Here is a 12087-nt window from a genome sequence, read left to right as displayed (position 1 = left end):
CTGCCTCAGATGAGGGCCTTTATGTCCAGTGACTGCATGTTTGGCAGCCATGGTGGACCAGGGTTCCCAGTGTCTTCAGTTGGATCCATTAAACCAGATGCTGTGGCTGGAGTTGAGCGGGAGCTTGGCATGTGTGGCGATTTGGGAGTAGGAGACCATGCAGTGATGGTGTCAGGATAGGGGACTGTGGCCTCCTCCTCTGGAAGCCAGGGCTATATGAGGGTATGTCAGACAGTTTTTTGAAGGGTAGACATTTGGCATAGTGGGAAAGACAATGCTCAGGATACCAGTGGCAGCCAGTGATGACTTAAGTAGTTGTATTCTTGCTACCACATTGAGGACTATCTCCCAGCTTCAGCCTGGGTCAGATCAGCCCTGAGTATTTTGGGCATTTGGGTAACAAACTACTAAATGGGTGGTATCTTTCTCTGTCTCTGTCTCTCTCCCTCTCCCTCTCCCTCTCCCTTATTGATTCTCTGTGTTTTGCTTTTGAAACCAGTTGCAATATTAAAACTAGGTGGAAAAAAATGTTTTATGGATGATTATCCCAGTAGCATTAGATTATTGAGTAATTCCCTAGAATCCTACAGTTGGATGTTTGTAGTTCACAGTAATCCATTATATCTGTTACTAGAAAATGAAATAAAGGAGCTCGAGGTCCAACCATAAAAAAAGTCAAAAGATAAATGTAGATTTGATCAGTACAAATTTTATATGAGTATTGAAATGTCACATTAGCCCATAATATGTAAAACTCATGTTGATAACATTTAAGTAAAAATACCAATGTGTTACTAAGTGTATAAAGTTAAGGGGTTTTAAATGATTAATATCACAACTAATAATGGTTTTTGTAAATGGTTCATTAATACAAGCAAAAACATAACCTGTAAATAACTGAACTGTTCATTCTTGTCATGCTCAGTAGAAAAGCTACTATGCTGTGTTTTAAGTTGGTGAAAAATATTTATTTTAGATTGTTTCTTTTAATTAAGAAAAATGGTAGCAATCAGGGAAATACAAATCAAAACCACAATGAGGTTTCACCTCACCCTGGTTAGAATGGCTCACATACAGAAATCTACCAACAACAGATGCTGGAGAGGATGTGGGGAAAAAGGGACACTAACCCACTGTTGGTGGGAATGCAAACTGGTAAAGCCACTATGGAAGTCAGTCTGGAGATTCCTCAGAAACCTGAATATAACCCTACCATACAACCCAGCCATTCCACTCCTTGGAATTTACCCAAAGGAAATTAATTTGGCAAACAAAAAATCCATCTGCACCTTAATGTTTATTGCAGCTCAATTCACAATAACTAAGACCTGGAACCAACCCAAATGCCCATCAACAATAGACTGGATAAAGAAATTATGGGACATGTACTCTATAGAATACTATACAGCAGTCAAAAACAATGAAATCCAGTCATTTGCAACAAAATGGAGGAATCTGGAAAACATCATACTGAGTGAATTAAGCCAGTCCCAAAGGGACAAATATCATATGTTCTCCCTGATCGGTGACAACTAACCAACCACAAAAAAGGAAACCTGTTGAAGTGAAAAGGACACTATGAGAAACGGTGACTTGATCATCCCTTGCCCTGACTGTTGATGTACAATTTAATACTTTATCCCTTTTAGTATTTTTTTTTGTTCTAGTTAATACTATTGGTTGAATTCTGTAATTAACACACAATTATTCTTAGGTGTTTAAATTTAACTGAAAAGTGATCCCTGTTAAATATAAGAAAGGGAGGAGATGTACAATTTGGGACATGCTCAATCGGACTTGCCCCAAATGGTAGAATTAGAAACGTGCCAGGGGATTCCAATACAATCCCATCAAGGTTGCATGTACCAATGACATCTCACTAGTCCAACTGATCAATTTCAGTTCACAATTGATCATACTGATAAGTCTAAGAGCCAAAGAGATCACATAAACATGACTAGTGTCACTAGTAGTAACTGATAGAATAAAAAAAGGAGAGAATGATCCAACATGAGAGGTGGGATACACAGCAGACTCATAGAATGGCAGATGTCCTAAACAGCACTCTGGTCATCAAAGAAGGAGGTAATTTTCTCTGAAAGGAGGAGAGAACTTTCACTTTGACTATGACCTTGTCTAAATAAGATCGAAGTCAGCGAACTCAAATGGCTTCCATAGCCTTGGCAACTCATGACTAGAGCCTAGGGAGATTACTGACACCGTAAATGAGAATGTCAAATTATTAAGCCAACAACAGGAGTCACTGTGTACTTTTGTCTCATGTGGGATCTCTGTCCTTAATATGTTGTTCAATGTGAATTAATGCTATAACTAGTACTGAAACAGTATTTTACACTTTGTGTTTCTGTGTGGGTGCAAACTGATGAAATCTTTACTTAGTATATACTGAATCGATCTTCTGTATATAAAGATAATTGAAAATGAATCTTGATGTGAATGGAATGGGAGAGGGAGTGGGAGAGGGGAGGGTTGTGGGTGGGAGGGAAGTTATGGGGAGGAAAGCCATTGTAATCCATAAACTGTACTTTGGAAATTTATATTTACTAAATAAAAGTTTAAAATAAAGAATTTGTTTGATAAAGATATAAAAGAAAGTTTAATAAAACTATATTTGCCACAATACTGATACACACAGGCATTAGTTTCTTTTCTGTTTTTCTTCTGTTGTTGTTGTCTGATGTTTTTTTTAAAATTTAACTCCCATGTATAAAGTAGAACATCTAATATTTGTCTTTCTGTGTCAGGATAATTTACCGAGCATGAAGTCCTCCAGTTGCAATGATCCTGATACTAATAACAGGATTTCATTTTTTGTAGTAGTGTAATAATCAATTCTACATATATGCATCCAATTTTTCCAGCAGCACTTACTGAATAGATTATACTTTTTTCCAGTGTATAGTCTGCTCACTTTCATGAAAAATCAATTGGCTCAACCTGTTTGGATTAATTATCTAATTAATTAATTTCCACTATCATGATGCTTTGATTACTATAGCTTTGTAGTAAGCTTTGAAGTCAGGTATTCTGATGCCTCCAAGTTAATTTTTAATTTTCTCAGGGTTATTTTGGCTACTCTTGATATTTTGTGATTTCTTAGGTAATTTAGGATCATTTTCTCTTTCTGTAAAAAAAATGTTATTGGTGTTTGATTGGAATTTCATTGATTTTGTAGGTTGCTTTAAGTAATATACATATTTTTTAAAACGTTGAAGAAATAAATCATCAAGGACTCTCAAAATGGAAAAATATAACTTGCTCATGGATTGGAAGAATTGGTACAATTAAAATATTAAAATTCTTCCAATCCATGAGCAAGTTATATTTTTCCATTTTGAGAGTCCTTGATGATTTATTTCTTCAACGTTTTAGAATTTTCATTGTAGATATCTTTCACTTAATTGGTTACATTTATTCCTAAATGTTTTATTTTTGTCCCTATTGCATATGGGATTAATTTTTAGATTTCATTTTTGTCAAATTGTTTATTAGAATATAAAAAAGCTACTGTTTTTGTATGTTGATTTTGTAACCTGTAACTTTACTGAATTGGTTTTTCATCTTGAACCATTTTTTGGTGGAGTGTTTAGATTTTTCTGTGCACAACATCATGTATTCTATAATGTTGTTGAATTCAGTTATTGTTAAGGAATATTTAATGTCATAAATATAAGAGCATGTCAAAAAGGCTTAAAGTTTACCTGTGGAAAATTTCTCTGTTGTTTGCCGTATGAGAATTAGAGTAGTCCCTGGTAGACTTGTGGACTGCCATTGCTAATGGAGTGCATGGGTTCACCCATTGGTTTATCACTGCTTTCTGTGTCCCCCCACAGACTCCCAGTGAAACAGTGAGGCTTCTTAAGGGAAGGCCTGTACTCAAGGTTGTGTGCTGAGAGTTGCTGGCAGCAGTATATAAGTAACATGGTGTCATGGGATCATTTCAGACATGTGTACCTCCACCTGGGTGATGCAGAGTCTTGTGTGCTGTGGGATGGTGAGTCTGGATGCACCAGATGACTGCTGGATGCCCCTCACATGCTGCCAGGCACTACCAGGATGTGGTTAAGAAAGTAGCTGCCTCGTCTGCAACTGTCTCAGATGGTGAAGTGCTGTATCTCAGACACCGGGAAGTCCACACAGAGGTACACACCTTGCTATGGATGGAGATGCAGAGCCTGCTCAAAGCCTGCACAGGGACACATGGAGAAGGGCAGCCTTGCTGTGTTCCTGACAGGAAGTAGTCTGTCAATCACTGGGCAACAGAGGTGGCAGCTGGCAGCTCCCACTGAACTGCTTCAAGATCCTGTCCAACTTGCCTGGAATGCACAGATGATGCCATGTTTGCATAGAGGGGAACATAAGCTGTCCCTTTTCCTACTGCAATGGTTGTCCAGAGCATGCCAAACACCACACTACAGCAGGAGCCTCTCTATTTCAGGGGACAGTGTACAATTAAGAATAAAAGAGAGCTACTGAGGCTGTTAGGCATTCTTCAGCAAGTATGTGCAGCCACCACCCCTGAATGGCAAAGCTGCCCCTGGGACAGTCCCAAACAAGCTACGTTGGCCCCAGTGGAATTATTTATTCACTTACTTAAGCATTATTTGTTATGTTTCATTGAAAGACAAGAAAACAGATTTTCCATTGGCTGGATCACTCCACTTGAGTGGCAAAGCCCAAATATCAGATCCATTCCTCTGTTGTTTTCCAGGGTATGCCTTAGCAGGAAGCTGGATTTGAATTCGTGACAGGTATTGATCCTCGATACTCTGTAATGGGATGCTGGCACCAAAAATGATGTCTTTAACTGCCATGCCAAATACAATGTGTTGATGCCTTTATATTCTAATTATTAGAATGGCAGTGTGAGATAGAGAAAGATGTTTCCATCTGTTGGCCTCAGCCCCAGAGCCTGCAATCATTATGGCAGGGCTAGGCCAAAGTCAGAAGCCAAGAACTCCATCCAGTTCTCTCACATCGATGGAAGAGACCTAAATAACTGACCCAATGCCTGCTATCCATCAGAGTGTACATTAGCAGGAAACTGCACTGCAAGAAAACTGTACTGAAATCCAGGCACTCTGATATGGGGCGTGGATGACCCATATGACATATTAACAACTCTGTCACAGTTCCTTGGCCATTGTTATATTTTAATGATTTTTATTGGAAAAAAACATTAGTGAGGGAGAGACACAGAGGTATCATCCAACCTACTATCTCATTCTCCAAATGGCTGCAACAGCTACAGATTAGCCAAGGTGAAGCCAGGAGCAAGAACTGTATCTTCTTCTCCTACATGGGTTGCAGAGGCCTGAGATCTTCATACATCCTCTACTGTCTATCCATGCACCTTAGGAGGAAGCTGGACTGGAAGTATAGTAGCTGGGGCATGACCCAGCACTACAATATGAAATGGAAACATTGTTAGCTGAAGTCTTACCTGCTGTGCCATAGCAGAAAGCTGGATAGGAAGTGGAGCAGGTGGATCTTGAACCAGTGCCCATATGGGATGCTGGTGCTTCAGGCCACAGCACTGGCCCCCAATTGTTTTTTTAGCTTGTGTTTGTGAGGGAGTGGGTACAGCAACTGTCTTTCTGTGTCTGGATTGTTTTCACTTACTTCCAGTTCTATACATCTTACTTCAAGTGACAGGATTTCATTCTTTTCAAATGGCTGGATAGTATTCTATTTTGTATATATACAAGACACTTGACCCCTTCATCTGATGAACTCTCAGCTCATTTTATTTGCCAAGATACTATTCCCTTTTAGTGAGACAAAGATGCAGTCTACTTTATCTGCATCCTTGCCCTCATAGTGGAGACTGTGGTACCAAAATGAGTTTGAACTCCTGAACATATCTGATTTGGGGACATTTTCCTATTGTGGTACCAGAATGAGTTTCTACTCCCATGCATACATATCTGATTTGAGGACATCTTATGCCTGTCATTTTGGATTTCTGGTTGTGTTTTTCCTATTCCATCCAACTCAGTTGGAAAAGTCCCCCAGGAATGTCTGCTTTGCAGACAAAATTACATCATTCCTTTTCCTCCCATGGTGGCATTTGGAGAGGTGATTACTCTCACATGACACCTGACAGGTGGATTTTATTGGTCTGCTGTTGTAAGAGGCAAGTGATTATTATCGTTGATAACCACACCAGACTGCTCCCTGCTTTTTCCTTCATGGCTGAAAATGTGCTTCAAACATGAGACTTTAGATACATGAACTACTTAGTTCCTTTCTATGGGACATGTACCCAGTGGTGCTATTGCTGGTTCATGGTATGGTTCTGTTTTCTGAAAATTTTGACATTAACAATAATTTTACCTACTTAAGGGCTACAGTATGATGTCTTGGTACATGTCTGCAATATGTCCTGATGAAAAATGGGATAATCAACATTTCCTTCTTTGTCAATATTTTATGATTGAATACTTGTAATTTCTTCTGTGTGTTCATACAATACATACTAGGTTATTGTGAGCTAGTCTCCTCACTGTGCTGTGTAACAGTAGGGACTTATTACTTTGATCTAACTCTGATTTTGTGCCCCTCATCAAAACTCCCTTCATCCCCCACAGTGCCTGCCATCCTTTATTACTCATTGTGCATTCAGGTTTTAGCTTGCTTATGTGAAGGTGTGCATGTGTTATTTGTCTTTCTGTGTCTGGCTTTTTTCACTTCACATGATATCCTCCAGTTGCATACATTTTGCTGCAAAGGACAGGATTTCATTTTTAAATGGCTGAATAGTATTCCATTTAGTATATACACACAAATGCTAGATCTCTTCAACTGATGAAGAGTACATTGGTTGATTCCATATCTTGGCCATTGTTAGCAGTACTGCAGTAATCATGGTGGAGCAGGTGTGTCTTAAATACAATGATGTCATGCCTTTTGGACATATACTGAGTATTGAGATTGCTGAGTCATATGGCAGTTCTATTCTTAGCTTTTAAGAAATCTCCACTGTGTTTGCTGCAGTGGTTGTACTCATTTGGATTCCCATGCTCAGTATATGAGAGTTCTCCTTTCTCCATATCCTTGTGAGAATTTTTTACTTTTTCTTTATGATAGGCATTCTAGCATTATGAGGTGATATGTCTTTGGAGTTTTGATTTGCATTTCTTTTTAAAAAATTTTATTTATTTGAGAGGCAGAGTTAGCAGAGAGCAAGGCACACAAAGGTCTTCCATATGCTGGTTCACTCCCCAGATGGCTGCAAGGCCAGAGCTGAGCCCATCCAAAACCAGGAGCCAGGAGCTTCTTCCAGGTCTCCCACGTGGTTACAGGGACCTAAGCACTTTGGCCATCTTCCACTGCTTTCCAGGCCATATGCAGAGAGCAGTATCAGAATAAGAGCATCCAGGACATGATCCAGTGCCCACAGGGGATGCCGGCAGTACAGGCAGAGACTTCGCCTACTATGCCACAGTGCAAACCCCTATTTTCACTTCTCCGATGGCTAACAATAGTTTTTTTTTCATATATTTTTTGTTCATTTGTATTTTTTTCTTTTGAGAATTGTCTTTTTAGGCCCCTTGTGCCCATTTCTTAACTGCATGGGATGCTTGATTTTGAGTTTGTTGAGTTCTTGATATATTCTGAATATTAATCCTTTGTTGGATAAGTAGTTTGCAAGTATTTTATCCCTTTCCATTGGTAGTTTATTCACTCTATTACTGCTTTCTTTGCTGTACAGAAGCTTTAGTGCTTGATGTGTAGTCCCATTCATGTAGGTTGACTTTTGCTGGCTGAACTTCTGGGGTCATAGAATCTACCTCTTTTAAGAGATGTCTCCCTATGTTTTATTCCAGCAATTTTGTATTTTCAGTTCTCAGATTTAGGCATTTGATCCATCTGAGTTGATTTTTATGTGTGGTAAAAGGTAGACATTTAATTTCATTCTTCTATATATGTATATCCAGTATTGTCAGCACCATTTAAATGAAAAGACTATGGGATTTTCATCAAAAATCAGTTAGCTGTTATATATGTATGTTTGTATTTATGTATTTTTTCTCTGTTTTCATTGATCTTTGTATCCATCTTCATTCCAGGTTCAACCTATTTTATTTACTATGCCTTTGTGAAATCAGGTATTGTTATGTCCCCAGCTTTGTATGTGTTTTCTTGTGTAGAATCACTTTGGTAGCTATTGGTCTTCTGTAGTTCCAAAGGAATGTTACAAAGATTTTTCTGGCTGTATAAAAATTTTCATTGGTATTTTGATAGGACTTGCGTTGAATCTGTAGATTTCCTAAGGAATATGAACAGTCTAATGTTAATTCTTCTAATTCATGAACAGGGGATGGCTTTCCATTTTCATGTGTCCTTGATGATTTATTTCATCAGTGATTTATAACTTTATTGAGATCTTTCAATTATTTGGCTAAATTTATTATTAAATATATAATTGTTATAGCTATTATAAATTTACATTTCTTTTTTCCTGTTTCATACTTTTTATTTTAATATATTTTATTTTAAACTTTTATTTCTTTAACTTTTATTCAATGAATATAAATTTCCAGTGTACAGCTTATGGATTACAATGGCTTCCCCCTCCCATAACTTCCCTCCCACCCGCAACCCTCCCCTCTCCCGCTCCCTCTCCCCTTCCATTCACATCAAGACTCATTTTCAATTCTCTTTATATTCAGAAGGTCAATTTAGTATAAAGATTTCAACAGTTTGCACCCACATAGAAACACAAAGTGAAACATACTGTTTGAGAACTAGTTATAGCATTAAATCAAAATGTACAGCACATTATGGACAGAGATCCTACATGAGGAGCAAGTGCACAGTGATTCCTGTTGTTGACCCAACAAATTGACACTCTAGTTTATGGTGCCAGTAACCATCCTAGGCTGTCGTCATGAGTTGCCAAGCCTATGGAAGCCTTCCAAGTTTGCCAACTCTGATCATATTTAGACAAGGTCATAAAAGACAGGGTGAGGATAGTAACCAATGATCCTAAGAGTGGCATTTACCAGGTCTGAACAATTATACAGCATTAAGTGGGGAAGAGGACCATCAGTACACACAGGTTGGGAGTAGAGCCATTGGTGGTAGGGTAGAGGTTATGATTACAAAGGAATGAGGCCCAAGTGTGCTAGACAGGCTCTAGAACAAAGGACAGAGTCATTATTAGAGGAGCTAAGAAAGGTGCTGTCTAAGCTACAATTAAGTTTTCTGATTGAGAGGCAAATAGAACCTGATAGAAGGGGCTTGATAATAATCTGGTGGGCTTTAGGCCTTGTAAGTTAAGAGGCCCAGACCTATCTATCTCTTCACATGGGGTATATCCTAAGGGAGGTGTGAACCTCCTAGGGGAAGGCACTCTGTTGACTTTCATTACTTGGCTGGCCTGGGAGGAGAGCTGGCCAGGTAAAGGCAGGGGGCAACTCCAACAAGAAATTTACAGTTCTGCCTGCAATGTTGCTGACCCTACTTGACCATCCCCTCAGCTGCAGTGTTCACTTTGGAAGTTGGGCTGAGTGAAGGGCTTTTCAGCTTAGAGCCAATAAGATCTGTGGCTCTGACCTGGGCATCCTTCGACTCCAGGGCAGGTCCATTTCCAGTGATCCAACTCTTGGCAGAGCTGCCAGGGCTCTTCACAAGCTGACTTCTGCTGAAGCCCAGGCTTCCCACATTGTAAGCCACTGCAGTGGACTGGCCTGTTGGGTCTCCTTGAGGGCAGATCACTGTACAGATCAGCCATTAATAGGCCTGCCACCCATTGCTTCTGATGCCTAGCTTTCTTTTCCTCCTGGTTTGTGTTAAAGTAGACCAGAGGATGCAAGTCAAGGGAGTGCCCGTTTCCCATCTCTAATCTTCGGTGGCCTGAACTACAAGTCTATAGTCACAGGCATGTTCTGTAGTAGTTTTTCTAAGGTAGACAATGCCCATGAGGAAAATTATATTCTCACTTTAAAACTTTCTTTCCCTTTGGTCTGAAAGGGAGGTTTTTTCTACTTACTGTATACTTCGCTGATGGCGAAGTGAGTCTAGCTATGAGATTATTATTTAAGTTCTTATTTTGGCTATGCTATTACAGAAAAATGTTAGCCATCTCTTTTATAAGGTCTAAAGATTAAATTGTGTGTCCTACAGATTCCTTCATAATAGAATTAGTTTCCTACCTTGAAGAGAACAGAGAAATGAAAGAACAAGTTGGGCTTAGAATAGAGAAATGAGGGAGCAAGTCCTAGATCGCTTGCTGACAATAGCAATATCACATGAATACTTAGCAAACCGTTTCAACCATTAGATAACAACTTAAGAAAACATTTACCAGAAGGTCCAATGCCTTCTATAAATTTGAAGAATCATGTATTTGAAAACACCTCTTAAATATCTAACATGGTGTAGTTTGTTTAACTAGTAAACTTAAGCACAACCATCTAAAATGTTTTTAGTTTCTTTCTACCAACAAGTTTAAAACATATGATACACAGATTCAGGTCACACAAATTAAAATGTATCTTTGATTGATTTTAGCAGCTTAAATTTATGGACAATCTTATCTATAAGCCATTTAAAATAAAACTCTTAATAAAATTTCCCCATGTGGACATACAATATGTACACACATATAACATAGCATAATAGACCAATATAGCAATTTTTATAATAGCTTTTAAAATCTTTAACTCTTTTTGTAGATTGCCAATTGATTTGAATTGCTTTTTCTTTTTAGTAACCTCAGTTAACCATACTTTTCTCAGTTGGTACTGTGAATACATTATTGGCTTCATCTGTTTACAGAGCCATCCCAAAGTACTGAATACAATAAAAGTGGCTGGAAAAAGTCCATAGGAACCTATAGGAGGACAGCTAAACACAGAACCAACAACGCTTTAGTTTTATGAGCAGCAGATCATATATAACTGTGGATGACAAAAGACTTTAAGTCGCCATGTTTAAAATTATAAACTCATCAACCAACAAGAGGCACTTGCTTACTTCACAGTATTTTTGAAAGCACCTGTAGGATTTTACAAGTATTTAACCCTTTAGGCCTCTGGGGCTTTCTCATTAAGATAACTATCATGTCTAGTAACACAAGATCATTAGACTTTTTAATTCTCAAACATTTGTATTAATAGCATTTTCCATTATAGAAACTTAAAGTCTGGTACCACATCACATCTTGACAGTCCTTCTAATATACTCCAAATAGACTGATTAGTTGGTGTCTCTATAAGATGAGAGACATAGGTCCTTTGATTTTTTCAGTTGGGCCCAAACTGGAAAAACCTCATCCTTTATTTCTTTACCTGAGTACTCTTTTGAGTACTTGAGATACTGTATTGACTAAAAATGTTTTATGAGGAGTTACTATCTTGTTCCAAAACTCAGGGGAAAAGTTTTCAGCTTTTTCCCATTCAGTATGATATTGGCTATTGTTTTGTCATAAAGCTTTGATAATTTTGAGCTATGTTTTTACTTGAAAGTCATAGTTACACAGAGAGAGGAGAGGCAGAGAGAGAAAGAGAGAGGGAGAGAGAGGAGAGAGAGGTCTTCCATCTGATGGTTTACTCCCCATTTGGCCGCAACAGCTGGAACTCTGCTGATCCAAAGCCAGGAGCCAGGAGCTTCTTCCAGGTCTCCTACATGGGTGCAGGGGCCCATGGACTTGTACCATCTTCTACTGCTATCCCAGGCCATAGCAGAGAGCTGGATAGAAAGTGGAGCTGCCGGGTCTTGAACTGGTGCCCATATGGGATGCCTGCACTTCAGGCCAGGGCATTAACCTGCTGCACCACAGTACCAGCCCCCCTCTTTACCTTCTTAGTTCCAATTTTTTTTATCACGGGATGTTGCATCTTGTGACGGAAGCATCCACTGCATCTATTGAGATGTTCATTTGTTTTATGTTGTTCATTCTGCTGATGTGATTTCATTGATTTTTATAGATGTTGAACCACACTTGCATGCCTGTGATAAAACCCACTTTATCATATTACATGTTGTGTGTGAGTGTATATATATATATATATATACACAATACATCAAAAAGGTATGATATATATATATATATATATA

This window comes from Lepus europaeus, unplaced genomic scaffold, assembly GCF_033115175.1.
Source record: "Lepus europaeus isolate LE1 unplaced genomic scaffold, mLepTim1.pri SCAFFOLD_92, whole genome shotgun sequence".
NCBI classification, from domain to species: Eukaryota; Metazoa; Chordata; class Mammalia; order Lagomorpha; family Leporidae; genus Lepus; species Lepus europaeus.
Note: the sequence above shows the minus strand (reverse complement) of the source record.